General features: G+C 40.0%; 1 non-coding gene across 1 annotated transcript; it reads left to right on the top strand.

Moving 5' to 3' along the window:
- The first annotated feature begins 878 nt into the window (after positions 1 to 878).
- Positions 879 to 951, top strand: TRNAF-GAA (transfer RNA phenylalanine (anticodon GAA)). The gene has a single exon. It is a non-coding gene; the product is annotated as a tRNA-Phe (tRNA).
- Positions 952 to 25493: the final 24542 nt, after the last annotated feature.

Genomic DNA, 25493 nt, shown 5'->3' with positions numbered 1-25493 from the left:
CAAGTACAACAGCGACATTCAGACAATATATTGTTTTGTAGAATGTCTTTTCATGTCCTTTCATGTGGAAAATTGCTACGCCTCTTCTGTCTTCTTGCCTCTGTGCCAACTTGTAGTCTGGATGTTGCGATTTACGTATGAATATTGCTGCATTTCACAGTCTGGAATATACAGCGAATCATATCTCGCTGGTGACTTCTACTTCAGTTGGCAAATTGAATCTACAAATATCTATGACGTTGAAGACAGAATGTGAAGCGTTTTGGCATTTGCGGAAATATCAAAACTCTGTTCTATCATTCGTGAGGAAATATTAATGATTACCACAGTACTCAATCAAAACACACATTTGCTTTTGTAGCTTGTGGTCTGGGTACTCCTCTGTCATCTATTTGATTTGACTTTCAGTACAAATATTTACAACTGGTCAGCACATTTAGGTTTGATTCAAGTTAGCAAACATTATGGCTGAATAGCAAAAATAATCATATTTACTCACAGTAAATGGCCACTCGCCAAGCACAATTTACAGATATTATTATTTCAAGTATTGAAACAGATATTTCACGATGCAAAATTCGTGTTTTATAACAAAACACTTGTAAAATCACAGAGGCAAATGTTATAATATATTCTTCACCATTAAATGTTGTTGTAATCAAGGGTCTTCGGGTTCGACACCCGGTGGAGGAGACTAGCGGTGTGGACCCCGCTTCAAACTGTATGTCCAGTCACGATTAGCCTTACCGTGCATAAAGTGGACTTAAAACAAAATCTTTCTTAAAAGTTGGAACGCCTTCCTAAAATTATTTCACGATTGGTTCTCTATTGAAAAAAGCAGCACATAACATTTGGGTGGCCGCGGTGGCTCAATAACAGCCGAAATAGCTCAGCTGGGAGAGCGTTAAACTGAAGATCTAAAGGTGCCTGGTTCGATCCCGGGTTTCGGCAAACACATTTCATTGTACATGATATATATTGTTTTCAATGGACAAACAGGAAACAATATGAGGGACTATTACCGAAATGAATATGGAAAAAAAATTACCTAGTAAAAAAAAAAGGTTATATGCAAACTATATTCAACACACACTGTATGACTCAACAATAATGTAACATTTGTGAATGTAACCACAAATGAAGTATGGTTAAACCTTGTTAAAAAGTAGTAGTATTTAATAGTTATATTGTAAAAAAAAGCGGGTTAAGGGGAAAAAAAGTCGGTAGTGCGTCTGACTACCATGCTAAAGGTACTGGGTTCGATCCCCGGTCGGTTCAAATCCGGGAACTTTTCTAACGTTGGAAGCGGCCCCGGCGCCCACCCAGCGTCGAATAATATGGGTACCTGGGGGGGGGGGTAAAGGCGGTCAGGGGCGTGATGCTGATCACATCACCCCCACTCACGACCGGATCATGAAAGTGTGGGACGTTACCCCCACACCCCCTATACGCCTTTATGGCGTGGTGCTAAGCACAGGGGAACACTTTACTTTACTTTATAACATTTGATTTTATGTACTATTCGCAACATCTTATTTGTCCGCGCTAAAAAAAATTAAAATTCCTGATTTCGTAAATTTGGCAACATGGCACTTCAGAGCCAACATGTAGTAGCCAACTTTGCAACAGTTCTTCTTTTTTAAAAGAAATGCTGTAGTGATTTTTTAAAATTCTTTCACATTCCATGATGTTTGAAACCATAAACCAGTAATACAATACATAATTATACAAAAATCGCAAATACAAATAGGAATGCTAAAAAAAATAGGATTCTTCGTCCTGAAATTGAAAATAGGAACATTTGTATGCAGTTTGAAACACTAAACAGGTTCTCTCCCATCTGGAGAGAATTGTCGTCACCTTTGAATGCAAGGAAACAAATTTCTCACGATTTTAGGCAAAATTTCCGTAAAGATACCTTGCACAGTACCGGACGATTCTGCAAAGTGCGTCTTTTCCTTGATCTGTGGCGAAAAATGGTTCGGAACTCCGGCGAATGTTTGTTTTTTCTAAGATCAGTGTGTTTTACAAAGCTAGATGTTAGTAATCTCGTAGAGCAGTTGGTTAGATGGCCGCCCTGTTACACTTTTTCGTCAAGATTATAATACTCTTGGCCTGTGTATAGGGCCGGTAGCAACCCACCATCCTGAGGAAATTGGGGAGCTACGAGCGAGTAGCGTAACACGGTCACGGAATTCTCCTATAACGGCTGGGGGTTCGACGTGCTGACTCCAGTTCACCCCCATTACCGGTTGAAGATCTCCACGCTTCTAGGTAGGATTGTGGAAGGGAGACTGGCAGTCGGGAGATAGGCCAAGGCCCATTCGATGGCTTTCGAGACATGGGTTATATATCGTATCGTCCTTAACATTCCTGTGTAGTTCAGTCTTTCCACAGCTGGTAGAAAAGTTAAGAATGTGCCAACTAAGATAGGAGGTATTGTACAGAGTGATCACAAAGTCCCATTACCCCCTATCGCGTGTCCACATCGTCATAGATGGTCGCATTGTATTAATGTGAGATCATGGCAGAGGACAACTCGGAGGTAGTGTGACTATTCGTTATGATTTAGTCCAGAGTGTCTGTGTGTACACCATCGTTTTCATAACAGAGTATGGTTCTCCGCTATGTACGATGGCGATCATCATGATCATCATCATCAGCCATGATTTAGATGTAGATCCTGCAACAATAAGAAACAACAATTCATTAACACCTATGTAATACATAGGGGGTATTGGGACTTTGTGCTCACTAACATCTATGTAATACATAGGGGGTAATGGGACTTTGTGATCACTCTGTACATTGCTGGGAGCGTTGAATGGTAAGAGGAGAATGGAGAAGTTAATTGAGAGGAATGACCGAATGCTTGGAGCAGGAGAGGGGTTAAGAAGTGGTGGTTTTTGGGAGAGAGGATGAGTTGTTGCTTGGAGATTGAGAGAGAGAAAGGGTTGATCTTACGGGAAAGTTGGGAGTGAGCCTTTCGTTTAAAATTCAGGAAGAACACTCAGTTTCAGACTCTAACGATTTTGAGAACGGGGGAGATGTTATTTGTAGTTAAGTTATCGACAACCAACTAAATAGATTTTCTGTGTGTGTGAGAGAGTAAGGAGCTGACGAGCTCTACTGCAGGTAAACCCTTTCATTGAACATGACCGTGTCGGTTCAGTCGTAAAGGTATTTAAACCAATCTGTATGTGCCACCTTTCATTTCAGTGTTTGTTTAGGTTAGGTGAATTGTACATCCTTCGCATGCTCTACGGAAGGCTAAGCTACTTGTTGGGAAGTAACGCATCCCATGGTTTGATCTCGGTATCATTAAGGTAATGTTGAGGCACCGTGATTTAGTATTATTCATGGTGGTAAATCGTACTCACGAGTGTTGTTTTACGTGGTGGAGATGTCGGGGATCGATCCCGGGGCCTTTCATAATCAATGCGAAAACAATATATAAAAAAAGATTATAATAAAATACTGTTAGTATTTATTCATTCTTCGAGGAATGGTTCTACTCAATTTGCTTGATTTGTCTGTGGCACACTACTCATTACAAGTTCAGCGAAACTCATTAGCTATTGGCAGGATTTTAGGCAACAATTTTTATTCCGTTAACACAAGTTATGTTAACCACATTAAGGTATGTCATAAATATCTGTTCTTGAACAGCATGTTGTAATCGAGGGGTTCCTGGTTCAATACTCGCTGGAAGCACATTGTAAAATGGTTCGGATTCCAGTTCAAACTGTAGGTCCAGTTCTGATTAGCATATCTGTGCATAAAGAGGACCTAAAAGAACAATACAAATGCATATACAAGCAGTATGTTCTGTGTTCTTTGTGATCTTCACTGCGGACCTAAAATGTAAGTCGGAATTTCCCTGATGCAACCACACATTTTATGATATTCAACGTTTGAAACATCCCACCTCAGAATTTACTTCACTTGTTTCTGCTCAATCCACATTGCATCTTGCTTACTATGATTCAAAAGTCCTTCAGAAATACTGGATGTAAATTACATAAAATATCAATCAACGGCAATTTCACAGATATGTAGACAGCCCTTCTCGTCCAAGGCCGTTTATTTCCCTGCAAATGTTTCTGTAAATTAAGGAGTTTTGAACCCACGACCTCTCATTCCGCAGGCGAACACGATCTCATTACACCACACTGCTCACGTCATTTTGAGCACTCCGTTCGAGGAGTGAAGACGAACACATTTCTGTAGTAGTCTAGTGTGAAGTGAAAAGTCTTATTTGGGGATACTGTAGAATAGCTGGGGACAGCTTGTTGGATTAAACATTGTAGCTTTTAAATAAGTTTGAGGGAAGCCAGCGGTTTACGTAAATCATTCTTGCTGACGGAAATATATTGCCACATTCTCACTTTATAATAGAGAAAAATTAGGTTCATATTTCAAAAATGACTAATACCAGTTTCCTACCACGAAAATAGGTTTTTCATAGTTTGTAGTTCATTAATATGCACTTGTAAAATTTCCCATTGCTTCAATTTCACACATATTTTATATTTTAGAAGTTGAATATCCCTTTCCTCTCTCTCTCTCTCTCTCTCTCTCTCTCTCTCTCTCTCTCTCTCTTTCTACAGTCTTTGGGAAGGCTGAAGTTCCTTGGCACCCGGGGTGTGGTTCAACTGCATCCTTTTCGCTTTCGAAATCCTACTTTCAACAAACAATAAAATATTTCGTAACTAAACGATTGTTTGTTCAAAACACGGCATTTAGACACCATTTACAAACTTAGACAAAACACCAATTAAATGTTCACGATTCTTCTCTTTCAGCGTTTCTCGATATTTGCTGCATACGTTTAAACATAAAAATTGTAATGAGGAGATTTTGGACATATCACGTGTGCATTGGCATCTTCAAACTATCAACTAAAGGGAGCTATTTGAAGAAGAGGTAGCGTGCTTGATTCTGACGAGCGTGGTCGTTGGTTCGATTCTCCATCGAGGTAGGATTTTTTTCAGGAGTATAATGTTAAAATAATTTTAAAAATGTTACATTTGCATTTTCCGGTTTTCGTCACATGCAAGCAAGAAACATTTTGAATTCGTACTTTAAAAACCTGTCAATCCCTTGAGTAGCGCCAAAACCTTAATTTTGACTATATTAGCGCGCGCCTATTTGTTTTAAAAAGAGTTGTTACAAACCACAACACAAAATGAAAAGAAAGGAGTTTCGAAATAGAAAAGTAGATGGCAGCACAAGGTGAAAGAATGTAAATAAATGGTTGGAGGATAAGAATCGATTTTGTGAAAGTGAAGCCGTCATAGGAACATGTAGAAAAGATGAAAGCAATGTATTAAAAGTAGATAATAGATGGGAAAGAAAAATATATGGTTTTCAGCATTCAACAAGTTCAAGTTTAAGTCAAATTGTAAGGCACGCCATAGAAGTACTCAACAAAGTAAAAAAAAGAGTGACTCCAGCCAACCAGAAACTTCTCCATTACAAACCACGTCCCCAATCTCTATTTCAATGTGCACATGTGAAATATGCGGAACCCGGAATCTATACCCGGTCGAGGCACATAGTGGTTCGGATCCCACTTTAAACTGTATGTCCAGTCCCGATTAGCCTATCTGTACATAAATTGGGCTCAAAACAAAAACTCAAAACTTAAAAACCAGACATCGTTCGTCGCAATTGAACAATCACTCTGCATCCTTATAGACAGACAACCAAAACTACACCTTAAACGTGCGGGTTTGCATACAACGTAAGAATGTAACTTCCTTGGAAGCAGTTACTTGAAGATCAATACTAAAGTATAATCTAAACAAACCAACAAACTTTAATTCAACTTGTTAACCGCCTGAGGTTTCACAGAATACAACAGATGAGTGAAATTGATTCGGTGGTCGCTAATACTTTAGCATACAAGAATTTACAGAGAAAGTAGAAAATAATTTTGTGTTGATATTTCACTCATCACTTATTCATGAGCACGATTTGTATCCTCATTACTTTAACACCTTCCCGGCCTTAGATTTACGTTCCCGAACTGCGTGTCATATATATCTTACTTTGGGGCCACTTCCCGAGTTTGGTTGCAGTTATCTCCCAAAGGTGTCAGCTGTTTCCAGCGAACTCTATCGCGCCATTGCAGATATGGAGGTAGAAGTTAGCTTCAGTAGCATGAGATAGATTGCCAACCCCAGCAGGGTAAAAGATAGAGCTTGGTGGCACCATATATTTAAACGCTATGATAATTTTCGTCTCGGACCGTCAAGTACGTGATGTGATACCGGTCCGACCGACGATGCAAATCGCTTGAATGGCGCCAATTGAGTTAAACACTTTTTCCGGTAAATGAGAAAAAGAACAAGGATTGTGCAACATGAAGCATCAATTGTGTAATTCAGTTAAGAGTAAATGTCAGCAAAACGTTATGTACAGAAGAGTATACGCAAATAAATATACAATATATGTATATATATTATATATATACTAGGGCTGAGCCGATATCACTTTGAACCGATACCGATCCTCTTACCGATTCCCACCGATACCGATCCCAATACTCTTACCGATTCCTACCGATACCGATACTCTTACCGATACCGATACCGATATTCTTACCGATTCCAACCGATACCGATGCCGATACTCTTACCGAGTCCAACCGATACCGATACTCTTACAGATTCCCACCGATCCCGATTCCGATACTCTTACCGTTTCCCACCGATCCCGATTCCGATACTCTTACCGTTTCCCACCGATACCGATACTCTTACCGATTCCCACCGATACCGATACTCTTACCGATTCCCACCGATTCCGATACTCTTACCGATTCCCACCGATACCGATACTCTTACCGATTCCCACCGATACCGATACTCTTACCGATTCCCACCGATACCGATACTCTTACCGATTCCCACCGATACCGATGCCGATACTCTTACCGAGTCCAACCGATACCGATACTCTTACAGATTCCCACCGATCCCGATTCCGATACTCTTACCGTTTCCCACCGATACCGATACTCTTACCGATTCCCACCGATACCGATACTCTTACCGATTCCCACCGATTCCGATACTCTTACCGATTCCCACCGATACCGATACTCTTACCGATTCCCACCGATACCGATACTCTTACCGATTCCCACCGATACCGATACTCTTACCGATTCCCACCGATTCCGATACTCTTACCGATTCCCACCGATACCGATACTCTTACCGATTTTCACCGATACCGATACTCTTACCGATTCCCACCGATACCGATGCCGATACTCTTACCGAGTCCAACCGATACCGATACTCTTACAGATTCCCACCGATCCCGATTCCGATACTCTTACCGTTTCCCACCGATACCGATACTCTTACCGATTCCCACCGATACCGATACTCTTACCGATTCCCACCGATTCCGATACTCTTACCGATTCCCACCGATACCGATACTCTTACCGATTCCCACCGATACCGATACTCTTACCGATTCCCACCGATTCCGATACTCTTACCGATTCCCACCGATACCGATACTCTTACCGATTTTCACCGATACCGATACTCTTACCGATTCCCACCGATACCGATGCCGATACTCTTACCGAGTCCAACCGATACCGATACTCTTACAGATTCCCACCGATCCCGATTCCGATACTCTTACCGTTTCCCACCGATACCGATACTCTTACCGATTCCCACCGATACCGATACTCTTACCGATTCCCACCGATTCCGATACTCTTACCGATTCCCACCGATACCGATACTCTTACCGATTTTCACCGATACCGATACTCTTACCGATTCCCACCGATTCCGATACTCTTACCGATTCCCACCGATACCGATACTCTTACCGTTTCCCACCGATACCGATACTCTTACCGATTCCCACCGATACCGATACTCTTACCGATTCCCACCGATTCCGATACTCTTACCGATTCCCACCGATACCGATACTCTTACCGATTTTCACCGATACCGATACTCTTACCGATTCCCACCGATACCGATACTCTTACCGATTCCCACCGATTCCGGTACTCTTACCGATTTTCACCGATACCGATACTCTTACCGATTCCCACCGATACCGATACTCTTACCGATTCCCACCGATTCCGATACTCTTACCGATTCCCACCGATACCGATACTCTTACCGATTTTCACCGATACCGATACTCTTACCGATTCCCACCGATACCGATACTCTTACCGATTCCCACCGATTCCGATACTCTTACCGATTCCCACCGATACCGATACTCTTACCGATTCCCACCGATTCCGATACTCTTACCGATTCCCACCGATACCGATACTCTTACCGATTCCCACCGATACCGATACTCTTACCGATTCCCACCGATTCCGATACTCTTACCGATTCCCACCGATACCGATACTCTTACCGATTCCCACCGATTCCGATACTCTTACCGATTCCCACCGATACCGATACTCTTACTTATTCCCACCAATACCGATACCGTTACCGATTCGCACCGATACCGTTACCGATTCGCACCGATACCGTTACCGATTCGCACCGATACCGATGCCGACACTTGCAAATTCCAATAATCAAAATTAGTTTAAGATATTGATCAATATTAGTGTATAGATAATGTTCTTCAATTATATGCATGAATTTATCAATAAATTTCCTTTAGGATATTCAATAATTACATCAGAATATTAAAAATAGATGTCATGTATTCAAAATTACAGTTTTTCTTTCATAATTTGTGCAAAATAAATAGAAAGTTTGAATTATGCATGATTTCCAAGATAATTAGACTCCACGAAAACGTCGCGCGGCATTTTTGCGGACATTGAAAAAGACCATTATGCCAGAAAGTATCGGCAGGTATCGGTAGATGAATTCCAATCGATACTTTCCTATACCGATACCACTGATATCGGCCGATTTCGATACATCGGTATCGGCTCAGCCCTAATATATACATAATGTGTGTGTATATATGTATTGTAGACGGTAGGGTGCAAGCGACGCACGAACCTTGACTAATGCTCACGTAAGCTCGACGTTAAACGTCCAGCGCGACAGGAAGGTCATGCACCTCCCTGTTATATAAGCACGGGAGCTATTGCGTGGGGTCTCCCTTTTGTCATCGATCTCCTGTAAAGTTTACGCCAGCTATTGGGCTGGTGATCCAGGAATACGCTGTGCTGGAGGAAGCGTCGCCAGGTGAGTGAGCGACGGTGTGCATTCCGTTTACAATCCTTACCTCCAGAGTCACATCCATCCAATATATATATAGTCCAAATCCCACTGACTCAGTGACATAAATGTTCTCCATGAAGGAAGCCCCGGAGGCCAAAAATGCTCGATTACGACCCCCATGAAATAGTCCCAAAAGACGGAGAAAATTAAGAAATCGCTCACTTGGCCCTTTTCTAAGGGTGAAAATGCCCTTTTTTCACGTCCTTAGCAACCGTTTCCACGGCATTTTTTTTTTTTTTTTGCACACATTGTTTCCTTCAATTCTTAATTGTCTAGCTACATTATATTTCTCACAGATCACACACTGATGAATGAACTGATTTTGAAATGGTACCTCAAACAAGTGTGACATCTACATAAGAAGATGATTCAGTCCATCTACAATTACGTATGTATTGGTATATACTCATATACTCAATGCTAAAATATCTCTACATCGTGCTTGTTTTAATTAAATATTTAGGCATAATGACAAACAATTCTTTAGAGCTTGCCCTGCTTGTTGTTGTCCATGGAAACGGACGTTGCTAGGGAACTTAAAGAAAGTTTATTTTCACCCTGGAAACTACTGTAAGTGAATTATGCTAGACTTTACGAATTTCAAAATATGAGCGTCAGAATTCATTACACAGGAGAGGTAGGAATTTGGGGGGAATGAAGGAAAACAATTATTTTTCAATTACGTTTAAAAATGTCAACTGAAGTAAATGTTGCTCTTCAAATTTAGTGACGCTATTGAATTCGTACGTATAAAGCATCTAATTCACTATTTTGAAACAGATATTACTTACCCTATTTATTATTAAGAAAATAGACAATAATATTTTGAATATTTGTACAATATTAGAGCCCGTACACAGATAACGTTATTCTAAACTTTTCAAATAAGGAAAGGCACTTACTCGTTTCCCTGCCTCTAATGATACACTCAGATATTTTCAAAGGCATTTAGTGCATTGAAAAACACAAAACGTGACTGAAGGTCACGCCGCGAGTCCGGCATATATAGCCCCAATCCCAATGACTCACTGACATAAATGTTCTTCATGTAGGAAGCCCCGGAGGCAAAAAATGTCCGATTACGACCCACCATGAAATTGTCCCAAAAGGACGAGAAAATTAAGAAATAGCTCACTTGGTCTTTTTTTAAGGGTGAAAGTGCCATTTTTTCACGTCCTTCAAATTTCTTGCTCCCATTGTTTGCGTCATTCTTCATTGTCTAGCTATAATGTTTCTCACAGATTTAAAACATACAGATAAATCAACTCCAGGTTAGAAAAGTATGCTTCAAACAAGAGTGACATTTGTACATAAGGAGATTAAGTCCAGATACAATTAGATATTGATATACTCAATGCGAAAATATTTACATCGTGCTTGTTTTAACTAAATGTTTTGGGGTATAACAAACAACTCTTAAGAGCTTACCATGATTGTTGTTGTCCATGGAAACGGACGTTGCTAGGGAACATAAAGAAAGTTTATTTTCACTCCGAAAACTACGGTAATTGAGTTGCACTAGACTATACATATTTCAAAATATGAGCGTCAGAATTTATTACAGAGGAGAGGAAGGAATTTGAGATGAATGATGGAGAACAAATATTTTTCGATTACGTTTAAAAATGTGAAAATGACAAAGAGACGTAAATATTAATTTTCCAATTTAGTGTCGCTATTCAATTGGTTTACATAAAACATCTAACAAACTATCTTCAAACGGTTTTTAGTTACCCAGTTTATTAATAAGAAAATAGACAATAATAATTTGATGATTTGTACCATATTAGAGCCGTTACACACATAACGTTTCGTTCAAAACTTTCCAAATAAGCGAACCCCTTCGGCGAGCGCACTAGACGTGACCAAAGGCCACGCCGAAAGTGCGCGAGTCAATAAAGAAGAGAGTATCGGTCGTTTTAATTTACCGTGCCTTATCCCGGTACGGTGTCTACTCTCCCAGAGGATACGGGGTTAGTAGAGCTACGGGATGCGACGATCCAGCATCGTCTTGTCCTATAGCGGATGCCGTTCCCACGAGGAGAGCTGAGATTAAAATATGTACACACACAGGCACATAAATATATGTCTTATCCGGCATCCAAGTTCAGGTTAGATGGTTCACACTAACTACTACACCACTCATTATTATATCCGTATCGTAATCTTGCAAAATGTGTAGTGTCTGTCCTTTTCTGCCTTTATCCTAATCGAGATCATGAGGATGAATGATGATTAGGATGAATGTTGTAATTGGGAAAAGACACTCGCAACGCAAGAGAACTAATGGCCATGCCAGTTATTGAGGCAGAAACTTTCGGTAGCAAGATCATAAATTGGCCACCCACCGATGCTGCTTGGTCTCTTATTAAGAAAGCACCATACGCAGAATGAACGCATTCTGGTGGCAAACTCTTGTCCGAATTACACACTGGAAACTGTTATACAGCAGGCTATCGTGTCTCTGGCGACTGGAACCACATCCAGAATACGGTTGTCAATTGTAGTGATTCTCTGTTAGAGCCTCGTCTTGGGAATTGTAACCCTTCAGATATAAGGTTTAGCACCACCTCTTAACAAAAGAGTCACCTCCGCGGCGGAGTGGTTAGCCCAGCCTAGGGGTCCCGGGTTCGAATTCCGACCTGAGCATGTGTGTTCCATTGATTTTGTTGCTTTATGTCCACTTTATGCACAGAAAGGCTACTCGGTTCTGGACTTGCACTTTAAAGTGGGATCCGAACGACTGTGTAATGTGACTCCACCGGATATCGAACCCGGGACTCCTTGATTACAAGGCAACGACGTTATCACTACGCCATCAGAGAGCCCAGTCCATTCATCAAGTTCACCACATCATCACTCATCCTTGTCTTACCATTAGCCAAAAGTGGCAGAAGAGCAACAATAAACAAACAAATCAAATCAAACATTCGTAAGATCAATTTAAATAATAAGGAAGCCATTTTAATTTGTGAAAATAAACTGTCCTTTAATTGCTTTGATTTGATTTATTTTACTCGCTTTTCCGCCACTTTTGGCTAATCGCGAAGATGAGTGATAATATGATGAAATTGGTGAAGGGACAATCACAAAGAACACCAATGCCCGGGCCGAGGTTCGAACCCGGAACCTCTGGCAGTGAAGCGCGCTGTGGTAACCACCTCGCCACGGAGACCGGCCCTATTACTTAGTCTAAGTAATGACGTAACCGCATGGTTATAATGCCGGTCACCTAATCAAAGTAAAAAAGAAACTTAGAATATTTTCACTTTTATTTAGTCTCTTGGAGACTTAAAACTTGATATTCTCTTAAACGGAGCATACGGAAGAAAGATACAAACAAATACATTCCAATTTAACGGAAACCGATTTGGGGAAAGTTGGTCACAAAACACGCTCGATTTCTCGAACACAGAAGAAGATGACATCTTAAAATCGGTACTCACCCACGGTCCTCGGAGATGAAAGCGATCGCAAATGCTGGAAGCCCGATGCACTTCCTCTCTCACCGACGACACTCTGCCTTCAATCTGGTCCAGCCTGCTTCCGTATTGTCACTGGTACAGCGGGGCCCGAACCGCCGAAAGGCCACAGTTGCTAGGATACGGTTATCTGCTTGCGCAAGTCCCATGGTCCGCCTGAAGAAACGTGAACCGGCACGTGTTTCCAACCTCTCATTCTTCCCGCCAGAATGAGCTTTCTTTGTTTTTTTTCTGGCGAACTTCTGCGACAGTCTTCTTCATCTTTGAATAAAGCTAAACGAATCCTATGCAGCGTGCAGATATGTTCTATAGAGGCGTCACGGAATGTTCTCAACGTGACTTTAACACAAGCCAATCTCAGTGGGGGAGTGGTTATCACAGCGCGCTACGACGCCAGGGGTCCCGGGTTCGAATCCCGGCTCGGACGTGGGTGTGTCTGTCCTGATGAAAATCAGATTTGAAAGAAATTGACATGTATGAATTTGATGTGTGGGAAACGCTGCCCTGTAGGGATCTTCCTTTTAAAATAAGAAAATAAAAAGAATATATATATAAAAAAGAGTGGTTATCACAGCGCGCTACAAAGCCAGGGGTCCCGGGTTCGAATCCCGGCCTGGATATGGGTGTTCTTTGTGAGTGGCAGAAAAGCGAAGTAAAATAAATCAAATCAAACAATCTTTAAAACAAATTTCCACTGATCTTTACTTTTCGTGTCATATGTTTGAAATAGTAAAATATCACCTGTACACCGTGAGTAAAGGGATGTGAAGGTAAGGGCACATGTATTCCCGAGGCTTGATGTAGTGGACGTGATATGGTGAGCACCACATTATGCTAGCACAGATAAAGATATATCAGGGCAATGGTTCCGGTGAAGTTAGGCTTGGCGGCTGTTGAAATTTAGCAGTGCCATCTCTTGTTCTGTTTGTTAGAATAAGTGGGAGCAAGATTGCGAGTAGTGCCTCTCAGCGCCTCTTAACGGATTATTACGAAACTTCTTGCGAATAGGGATTCTCAGCAGGAGGTCAGTGCACCGGTTTTCCTGCCTTAGAATAAGATCTGCTTAGTAAGCCATTGATTTGAAGATGGCTAAACCACAGACTTGTTTATACAGACACAATGCGTCTCTCTTTGTTTCGAATGATGTATATTTATTTTCCTTTAGCGTCATTCCATGCCAAATCAACCAATAAAAAAAATATTTTTGAATATATAGGATTCAGATTTTAAAGTTTTTTTTGTTTATTCATAACACCTATCAAGAGGACGAAAACTGTCAAGTTTAAGATTTCTTGGGCTTATAGTTTTTGAGTTATTGACTTTCAAAAAAGCAAAAATCCGAAAATGTGACGACATAAACAGCTATAGATCAAAAACACTATTCGACCTAGAGAGCTCAAGTTGGAGTCATTCTCTTCTGGTTTTAATGAGCTTTGTTTCGAAATGCAACATGACCGCTACTTGAATTTTGTAATTTTTCATAAACTTGAAAATCTTTTTTTTTTTTTTTTTTTGGAAAATCTCAAAAACACCCACTAATTTTTTTTTTAAATATATGTTTTGAACACATCAATTGACTATTTGTGTGCAAAATTTAATAATGGGACATTAATGGGTTCCTATAGAAATTACATTTTTTGTGTTGTAATGTGTGCGAAATTTTCTAAATTTGTTGACTTCCATGTTAAAACTATTACTATAAGCTGACTGGTTGATATTCAAGTCTTCATATTAATTTATTTTATAACTTTTGGAATAGAAATAATTTGAAAATGTATAATATTTATCACTTTTAATAATAATGTAACGGTACAGGTTGGATAAAAAATCTCATGGCATATAACAACCTTAACATACTCGTATAAATGTATGATATTTTAACATTTGAGGAGCTTTCAAACCGAAGTGACATGCAACAAGCTTGTCCCTTGCATGTTGCTCGGAAATATTTCATTCTTAAAAGGCAAACTGGTTATGATTTCAGACTCTTGACTTTTGGTTCTGAGAAATCTTCCATTTGGAGAGTGAGATGATTTCAGCAGGGAACACTGATTTTAATGTTCTAGTGAATGAATCAGACACAGAATCCGAATCAGGATCTGAAAAATTTTGTACAAATGCAGATATAGTTTGCACAGTTCTTTGCGCGAACTATTGCCCCACAACACCGATATTTCATTACAGGTAGATGCTGTGATTTATGGAAAATATTTGAAACATTTATTTGAGACACCCACCTTACTGAAAACATGTGGTCAGCGATTTACTAAAGTTTATTTCTTGTTATGAAACACGGTTTGCGAGAAATCAAAATATTACATTATAAAGATGATAAATGAAACTTACCTCGTGGTTTCAACGTTCTTTGTTCCAGATACCTGTAACTACATCTGATTTCACTCCGCCATGACACCATTCAGGCTGACTCATTGTTGTTAGTCTGACTTCCAATGGAAGTAGGATAATTGCACTACAAAGTTTTACCAGCTGCACACTTTTACCACGCTGCACTCTACTATTATTTGAGGGAATTTGGAGGACCTTCAACAAGCATATAAACTTCATAAAACAACGATACCGGAAAATTCATGATTTAAAGCACGATCTAAATCAAAGGCAAAGAATAAACACAACCGTGCAAGATATAATGGATCCGAATATGTTACGTTTCTCCAATTCTTCGTGGAAGAGAAGCCGGTGGGGACATATTTACCACGTGACGACTAATAGAAAATCTCTAGACCTAACTGTAAGCTTTCCTTTAAATATGTATTTCTTGTCATAATTTTAAAGAAAACGACAAGAGATTATAAGTACGTCTTGATGACCACGCAGAGAAGTGCAAAAGTTCGTTACGAGGTCATCAGAAGAGTAATGTCTGTACACTTCTCCAAACTTTAGAATGATAACAACACTTTCATCTTCAGAGATCTCTAGCATTGCAACTCCACGAAGAACATGAGAATAAGGGACGCGCTTTGGAGAACGGAAGCTGAATCTGTAAATTTACCCGGAAAAAGTGCAGAGCAAACTGCTACAGACACTACATCCTAAACCCAACAGATTTGTGGGGACACGGAAAGAGAACAGAAATTATGAAAGTTATACATTGAAAATCTCTATGCAAACGCATCCTCTGGGTATATATTGAGTTTGAGTTTTTTTTAAGTCCACTTTTATGCACACATAGACTAATTGGGTCTGGACCTACAGTTTGAAGTGGGATCCGAACTGCTATGTGCCTCCATCGGGTATCGAACCTGGGATCCCTTGATTAACAGGCGACGACGTTACTCCTAGGCCATCGGGGAGGGAGGGGTATATATTGAATTAGCTGTTATTCTTAATATCCTAAGAATCTGGTATATTTGATACAAACGTACCCGAAATATGAAACTAATGTAAGTGTTATGTCCAAGGATTCTGAGGTCTGGGTTGTCAACTTTCTATGAGCTTTCGCCTTCGATTGCTGAAAAAAAAGTAGTAAACCTTCGTGGTGCAAGAGCTCTTTGAGGGTCAATGCCGATCAAGCGGGTTTTTATTAGGCATCGCGTAGTGAGTATGTCAAGTCCCATTGTCCTTGTTTTCTAGATTTCTAAACCAGAATCTGCTCCTACTGCTTTCAAATAACCAATTATTTTCCCTAAGATTGGTCAACACTAAAATTTTGAAACCTGTACTCCATCATTTTTCTTTTTAAAATTATTTCTAACTAACTAACTAACTCTCTAGCCTTCTTAAACCCGAAGGTTCATGGCTGCAGCAACACAGGCCTTCCATCTGTCCCTATCTTGAGCAAGATCTATATTCTCTTTTCCATCTCTACCGATTTCATTTAGGTCCATCTCAACGTTGTCCCTCCATCTTCGTCTTGGCTTTCCTACAGGTCTCTTACCATCAGGTTTCCCAACAAGAACCCTGTGAACTCCTCTTTTCTCTCCCATTCGTGCCACATGGCCTGCCCACCTAAGTCTTCTTGATTTAATTATTCTAATAATATCTGGACATGAATACAAATTATGTAGTTCTAAATTATGTAACCTTCTCCACTCACCTGTCTCCTCATCCCTTTTAGGTCCAAATATTTTCCTAAAGATCCTATTTTCAAATACTCTCAATTTGTGTTCCTCTTTCAATGTAAGGGACCAAGTTTCACACCCATATAATACTACAGGCAAAATTAATGTTTTGAATATTTTAATTTTTTAAATTTATTTATTTAACTGGGCATTCCATTATTATGTATTTCTATTCAGTCTTCACTTCATACACATCCATTATTTTGTGGTTTGGCAAACGCAGGAGATGCACTTCGCAGACATTTAAGCGAGAAATAGGGGATAGTCGTCCAAAATGGGACACTATCATATTTTGGCCCACCAAAAGCAAATTTATCAATAAAAAAAATTCAAAGCTTTTCTTTTGTTAGTAGCTCCTCTAGACCATCATGAAACAGTGCTGTTCATGTAAAGAAAAAATATTAGGGTGGAAACAAAATTGTAGAAAATATGCAATGTCTCTGTGTTGGGCAACAGGTTGGGTAAAATTGGGTACTCATATGAAACAATGTAAATTCGAGGTCTAATGCAAAATTTTGTTATACATTTTTTTAAAGAACAAAGTCAAATGAAGTATGAAAAATACAATACAATTATAAGACAGGAAGTATTTTTGTCATTTTTTGTTATAAACAGCTACACTAACATATACAGTAAAACCTCGTTTTAATCCGGACACTGATAAGCCGGACTTTGCTTAATCCGGACAGGCAAAAAAAAATAGAAAAGCAGAATGCAAGGTTTTAAGAACTTGTCAAAGAAAGGCAGTCAACCACTGATGATACTCTGTTCCCCGCAGACTTTGTACTGTACTGTATAGTGTATTTAGGCCCATGCCCTTTAAATACACCATAATAAACATGTTATGTTGCTATAAACAGAGTTTTAATACACTTTCTACTGTTCTTTTAGGTTATTTCAGTTAATCCGAACTTTCGATAAACCGGTCAACTTATCCCCCCCCCCCATTAGTCCGGATTACGAGGTTTTACACTAAATAAACAATATAATATCAAAGACGTCTAAGAATTAAAGCGTAGGCCTAGTAGATAAAACATATTTCAATATTGGTCGGTGTCGTTGTAAACGAGGAGGACCCCCCGACGTTCCCAATTTAGCAGACAGTGACGGACGCTAGAACACGTGACGTCTTTTCACATAGATATAAGATAACCTATCAAGCATTATTTCATATCTAGCTTAAAAGTGGAAGAATCAATGTTGTACTTAACCAAAATTGAATGTTCAAAGGTGGCTTGACAAAACCCAACAGGTAGAATCGAAAAAAAAATTAACGAAAACTTGAAAACTTCTTAAAAGAAAGAAGGTCAGGTCGGACTGCCGCGTCCAGGCATATAGATGGTTAGGGATGGTAGTACCGCCGCATTGCGTCCCAGGGAGCAGCACTAATCAGTGAGTAAACTAAAGTCACTTTTTGACCCACCGTCCCGTTTTGCACGACTCTCCCCTACAGACTTGGCTATGAGTCGAACGCAGTCTCTGGCTTACCATGCCACAGCTCTTCAAATTTTATAAAGTTAACTAGCTGATAACTCGGCGTTGCACGGGTATTTATATATCCCAATGTACCATTAGACAGGAAAATAATTAATTCTAACTATAGTGTAAAATGTAACTAATTTTATTTCATAGTGAATGTCACCTATTGGCTTAGCGACTCCGAAAACTATGGATTCGACACTAACGTTGGTCATTTTTTATACATTTTATTTTTCACCCCCTCTCACCCCCCATGCCGATAGGTGATGAACGTGGAGTTGAACGGCATTGGGAGTGTCACTATTCATCTTAGCGAGCCCAAAAACTATGGATTCCACACTAATATCGGTCGTTTTTATTATTTTTACATGTCACCACTTCCCACCCCCTGCCCTAGGGGTGCCAGGGGTATCTTATCTCCACAGTATTTCTTTCCAGATTGTAAGTCATACGTGTACCAAGTTTGGTTGAAATAGCTCCAGGCGTTCGAGAGTTATGCCGGAACACACACACACACACACCCATACATACCTTTATATATATATAGAAGATAGATTTGATACTACTTAAAATAAGAATGAAGCGTAAATAGATCAATAAAACTTTGGTAGAGCAATGGCACGGGATGGTACACATAGAGAAGTAAATGCATCAACTGAAACAAAAATGCATATTCTGTAACTCAGACCAAATGTTTAAGTTCATTATCGAGAAAGATGCAGGAAGGGCATCAAGAAAGCACTAATTGATGCATTTAAGTACAGATCGACATAGAAAGAGATACTCACTTGCATCATATTATGTATTTTGGCATTACCTTTACAAATGATATAAAAGTGCATCAAACTTGAAGCCTGATTCTTGACAAAGGCCAAAAAACACACTTTAGTGCATCAATCGGTGTGTTTCTGTTGTATCAAATAGATTTGCTAGATTTGTGCGTGTAGAGATCCTTCCGAGTTCGATTCATGTTCGAGCCTACATGTTTCGATAAAATTTCAATAAAACATATATTGAAAGTGGGAGGATATATGACAACTTTAAGGCAAATTTGCTAATAATTAAGAGATTTATTAAAATATAAATAAGTTTCATATCGCAAAATGAAGATCAGCCTTTGCACTTTATCTGGTAGTACACATGAGCTGGGGTGTAAGGGGTGATTTTCCACGTAGTACACCCAACTGTCAACCTCACTTCCACGTTAGTACACCCTGGACTAAAGACTAACGAGGCTCTGGCGACTGGCCCCATGACCAGTATAATTTTGTTTGTGTTGTCCTGTGTTTTGTCCTTATTTGTGCTGAGTGTTCTTTGCAGCCTCAGCTTTTAACGAAAGTCAGAACATTTTAATATGTTATGATTTTATTTAAGCAACGTTAGAGTTGTTATGTGTAAAGATAAGGGGCTGGACCCCGTATAGTGTGATGGGTGCAAAATAGCCCGAGTGCTGACACACCCAAAATTTTAAATTCAAATTCAAATTCAAATACACATGAGCTAAAATCTCTTTCTGAAGAGGAACAAAAAATGCACAAACACAAGTTTGCAAACCCCATATTACCACCACTGATAGGGGTAATATGAACACCATGGGGGGGAATATGGGCAAATATGTTTAATGGATACATTTAAGAACATATACACGTACAAATTAAGTCACAAGATAGTACTGAATAAATGCATATCATAAACAATGGCCTGAGCACGGGGGAGGGGCAAGGGGGAGTTGCCCCTCGTAATACTCTCAATTAGAAATTTCATGTAGAGATCTTATCACCATTTTTAAACAATACGTATTATTCTCTTTAAAAAATAAAGTATTTTCAAGCCGATTACACCTATGTGGTCGCAGAATAAATTGGTTGCACATTGGAAATGAATAAATTATGTAGTTGTTTTCAATCTGCTGCAGGAAATCATGTTTATATGTAAATTACTCTAACCACAGAGAAGGACCATAAGGGGGAGGGGGGGGGACAGAGAACTTTTATGCCACGAAAGCTGGAATTCTTCTACATAATAGAGCAAAACAGTATCGACATCCCCTCAGTTTTAGAGCTTCTGATCGTACACCAAACGGCCCATCCAGATCTCTTGGGACCAATCAATAATTTGGATGGTTGAATTGTGGTAGACGAAGTTTCCACTCGGTGGATATTAGATTTGCCGAGAGGCTCCTTGGACTTTGTTCGCAAGGTTTGAAGTTCTTGCGGTTAACGCTCAACCCTCTGATGCTGAATTAGAAAATAGTAGACTGCAGTATCACCCATGCACATTCAACTCAAGAGCGGTAACACCTGCAGCTCTTCTACAAAAGGACTTATGTCCAGGCGGAACGATTTGATTCGTGGGGTAGTTTCTTTCTCCAGGCTTAAAATAACACGTTTTTCTACCTCTCACAAGGAAGAATATCTATTTACTTTTCATCTTGTCGTCATATGCTTCACCTGACCTTTCACACGCAAGACAATGCATTTTGTGAGCTTAATAAATTGATTTTTTTTTGCTTGCATTCAACTCTGTTATGTTACGGGAATTGGAAGTTTTAACTCCAGGTGGCTTTGAATCAAATAAATCATCCAAACTATACAAGGAAAAATAGGCAACCCACGAACCTATACGTACACCCTTGAGCGAAAAGAACCCCCCATAATTAAACAACTTTCCATTGATACATTTTACGACACATTCTTTGTTCCTGCTTCATTCGTGAAAATTGCTATTACTGGAGATAACTTTGAGGTCGGTAAAAACGTGAAAGAAGACTGGTATGTTGGCTCCAAAAACGATAAAATAGATTGATTTTCAACTTGTTAAACATTAGGTGCTCAATTTTAGCATAATGTGAATTCTGGGGGAAAAAATACGCATACACAACACGCACATTTTTAATGAAGATGTAATATTTTCTTAAACGTTGTCATACTAGGCTCTTTATTCTTGAAATATCTCTAATGAAGCAAACACCAATTTATAAGGAATATTGCAGCACACTTCCGCCAATGTTGTGCTTTTAAAATTATTCTTAAACTGTTTGAAACGACAGTGAAAACAATACAGAAGGTTGTTCGGGATCTCTGGTGACGATTTTGAAAGCCGCTGGCGGCGCTGTTATCAACGTCAGTCCGTCCAAACGGTGCATGCTGAGTCACGTCAGTACCGAGAACGCGTGTGCAGAGTGTTGTGCCATTTACCTACAACGATGCCGAAGAAAATTGAACCATACCGGAAGGGCTACATAACAGCCCTTTCCTATGCTAAATATAGCTATTCGGCAATCAAAGGAATGTGCAAGATGCGTGGTTTTGTGATATCGAAGAACGGGATCCGTGCGGTATTGAACAAAAAAGGCAAAGGCCGACTGGGCCTAATTCCACAGGGGAAAAAACAGGCAAATCCACGAGCAGCTACGAGTCGTACACCGGACATAGTGAGAAAAGTGAAGGCCCTTGTGTCAGTTGGTAACCCTGCCCCCCAAAGGAGTATCGCACGTAAGTTGGGAATGTCTGTGTCAACAGTGAACACCATCATAATCAAGAAGGACCTGCAACTAGAAATGCGGCATAAGCGGCGAGTTCACAAGCTGTTGCCTCGTCACATTGCGGAACGTCGCACGAACGCTAGAAAACTCTATGAGACCTATCTTGCAGGGGAGAGATGAAAAAATGTGGTGACATTAGACGAAGCATATGTCTACCTTAGTGACTGTCACAAACCCCGCGCGATTTACTACCGCCCTCGCGACAAAAACAATTATCAAACATTGTATCGAGAATGCTAGGAAAGTTTTCCACGGGGTTTCATGATCATCGCTGGATACTGCTATAATGGCAAGCTAGCAATTCGCCGTGTAGCTAATAATGTGAAGGTGAACTCCACGTACTATCAGGATGAGGTTTTTTAACACCCATTTATAACATAGATATCCCGGCACTGTATGGGGGGGGGGGGGGCAAAAACCAGGTCTGGGTGCACCAAGATAAAGCATCCAGCCATACCTCCCGTTCGACTCGTCTGTTCTTACAGCGAATGGAGGTGGAAACTGGCATCCGTGCAATTCCTTACAGCGACATTCCGGCCAAGGCGCCAGATGGGTCAACCATGGACTTCTGTGCATTTGGACTCCTAAAACGGGCCTTAGGAAAGAGACGTCCACGCACTCTCAATGGCCTCTGGAAAGCCTGTCAGGAGGAGTGGGAAAAGTTGGATATGATAACTCTTCGGAAAAGTCTGTTGCAATGGAAATTACGTTGTCGGGCTATAGAGCGGAATGCTGGTTTCCAATTGAGCATGATCGTTGGTGGCGACATGGGTTTTCATGAACTTATCACCCTTCCAACATTGTCCTCAGAGATCCAGAACGACCTTCTGTAGCACCATTACATTATCAAACGCTATCCAAAGCAACTTGAAAGAAAAAATACTGGCTGACTGGAGACTCCAACAACCGTGGAAAATGTCAAACTCAGTTTTTAAAGAGGATGTCCTAACCAACTACTCTAGCTTTATCTGTCCTCAACGCGCTCCTCTGAGTTCGCTAGATACTGTGTAGCACGTTTCGTCCGGCCACTTGTTGCAACTTTACATTTTGGGATGTCTGTTGATATATTTTCTTCCCAGGGCCGCATTTACGCGCAGGCTATCTAGGCTGCAACCTATGGGCCCGCACCACAAAGGGGCCCGCATCACAAAGGGGTCCGCACAAAAAAAACTGTTTGAAAATTTTAATTTTGAAAATAGTAAAATAAAAAACGTATTTGTTTTAATACTGTGGGGTATTGGCCCTCTTATAATCATAAAAGACGTCGACGCAGTTGTATTGTGTGTTGTGTGAACAGTTCGTCTGAACTCTTCAGTGGACAGCTGATATGAGTTGAGTCAGCATTCAGTAATGTCGATCACTTGGCGTGGCGAGGGACTTTAGCAGTATGGGTACCTTGCGCTGGACATTCACTCAATCTTGCAGCGCAGGCTGCTGTAAGCTTTTTTGACTTTCTGGAAGCACTTTATGTATATTTTACAGCTTCAACTAACAGATATAAAGTTCTAAACGATTGCTTGAATAAAGCAGAAACTGACAAAGCCATTCTCGTGCCAAAAAGGACAACAACAATACGTTGGTCATGCCGAGCAGATGCTACAAAAGCCCTCTTGCGAGGCTATAAAGAAGAAAAAAAACTTTTTGAAATTTCAGAGGACAAAGAAGATTAAGGACAATCACGTGTTACTGCTCTAAGTTTGCATAACAAAATGTCAAAGATGGAAACGGGGATCTACACAGCATTTTTGGATGATATCTTGGGACAAGTAAACAACACTAGTGAAACTCTGCAGAACCCTAGATTGGACGTAAACAAAGCCGCCTCAGCACTGACATCGCTAACAAGCTTCATAGGAACAAAACGGAAAAGCTTTGAAGAATATGAGGTTTAAGCTGCTGAGTTAGCTTATTGCACTGAGTATGCGAGTGAAAGGAAAACACACCGAGAGCGCAAAATAAACGTGCGTTTGGCATCTCTTGACTGTGTCCAAGCACCAGAAGTTGAGCTGACACCAACAGAAAAAATTCTAATACAGAGTTTCCTTCCTGTCATAGATCAATTTGAATCTTCATTGCGGCAGAGGCTTGAGTCATACAAACTAGTTGATACCCGTTTTCGGTTTCTCACCAAGTTGGATACACTTACCAATGGAGAGATAATTGCAGCAGCTCAAAACTTCGAAGATACATATAACAATGACTTAGACGATCAATTGGGAAATGAACTGATTCAGTTCAAGGCTTTTTACCACGAGTTTAAAAAAGATGGTGAGGCAAATGAAAAAGTCATTAGTCAGGAGAGGTGGATGTATAAACTCCTCCTAGAAAAAAAGTCACACATTGTTTTCCTAATATCGAGGTCGTTCTAAGAATGTACCTGTCACTTATGGTCACAGACAGCAGTGGAGAAAGGTCACATTTTCAAAATTGAAGTTGATCAAAAACAGGCTTCGAACCTGAATGTTAGAAGACAGACTCAACGTTTTGGCTTTGCTCAGCATTGAAAGTGATATTTTAAGACAACTAAGTTATGAAGATATTATAAGTAGTTTCATTACTATGAAGTGTAGGCGCAAATCAATTTGCCACTAAGATTATGACACTTTCATTTTAAGTCTGATTATTTGGGAAAGTACTGTATTTGAATTAAATGTAAGTAAAATTCGCTTGTTTGTTACATTCTTTTTTTTATCTTGCATTTGCTTTGTTTACTTAAAATTACAATATGTTATTTTTAAAATAAAAATATTATTTTCAATTGAAATATTACTTTCAAAACATTTGCCTAACATGTTTAATTAAAATTACAATATGTTATTTTTAAAATTAAAATATTATTTTCAATTGAAATAAAAATAATAATAATCCGTCGCGCAACAGCCCATGAAGGGCCTAGGCATACCTACCGACTGCCGGTCTTCCTACCACGCTTTCCTTCGTCACCTCTAAGCGTGCAGATCTTCAACCAGTATTGGAATAGTCGGGGTAAGGGGGGTCAGCCCGACGTATCCCCAGCCGTTACAGTAGGTCTCCGTGACCGGATTACGCTCACTCACTCGGAGCTCCCCAATTTTCTCACGATGGTGGGTTGCCACCGGCCCTATACGTAGGCCGAATTGAAATTGAAATATTATTTTCAAAAAAATTCCCCCCGGTAGGTCCCGCACCACAGGTTCAGCCTAGGGATCTACAGATCCTAAATACGGCCCTGTTTCTTCCCCCACAAATTATAGTTTGTGGGTATCAATATTTTTATATCCTTTGTGTACGATGTTGTTGGAATATAAACAGTTGCTTTCAAACCTCCAACAAGCCAAAATCTGAGTCGGGAAGACTGTCACGATTTGACTCCGGATGATAGACAGTGTTACAAACTGTGAAGAACTCGCACTTCTTGCAGTTTCAATACAACATGATAGGACACGTAATTGCGAGGAACACGTGTGTTGTTTATATCAACGAATACCCATTTGTGTGTGTAGCTATGCGTATTTTTTCAGAATTCAGATTTTGCAAAGTTGAGGACGTAATGTTTATGAAGTTGAAAATAAATCTTTTTTATTGCTTTTGAAGCCAACATAACAGTCTTCTGACACGTTTTCACCGAATCTCAGAAGACCGATCCCCAAAGTTATCTATCTCCAGT

The sequence above is a fragment of the Lepisma saccharinum genome, chromosome 4 (genome assembly GCF_977018435.1).
Source record: "Lepisma saccharinum chromosome 4, izLepSacc3.1, whole genome shotgun sequence".
NCBI lineage: Eukaryota > Metazoa > Arthropoda > Insecta > Zygentoma > Lepismatidae > Lepisma > Lepisma saccharinum.
This window is presented reverse-complemented; position numbering and strand designations above follow the sequence as displayed.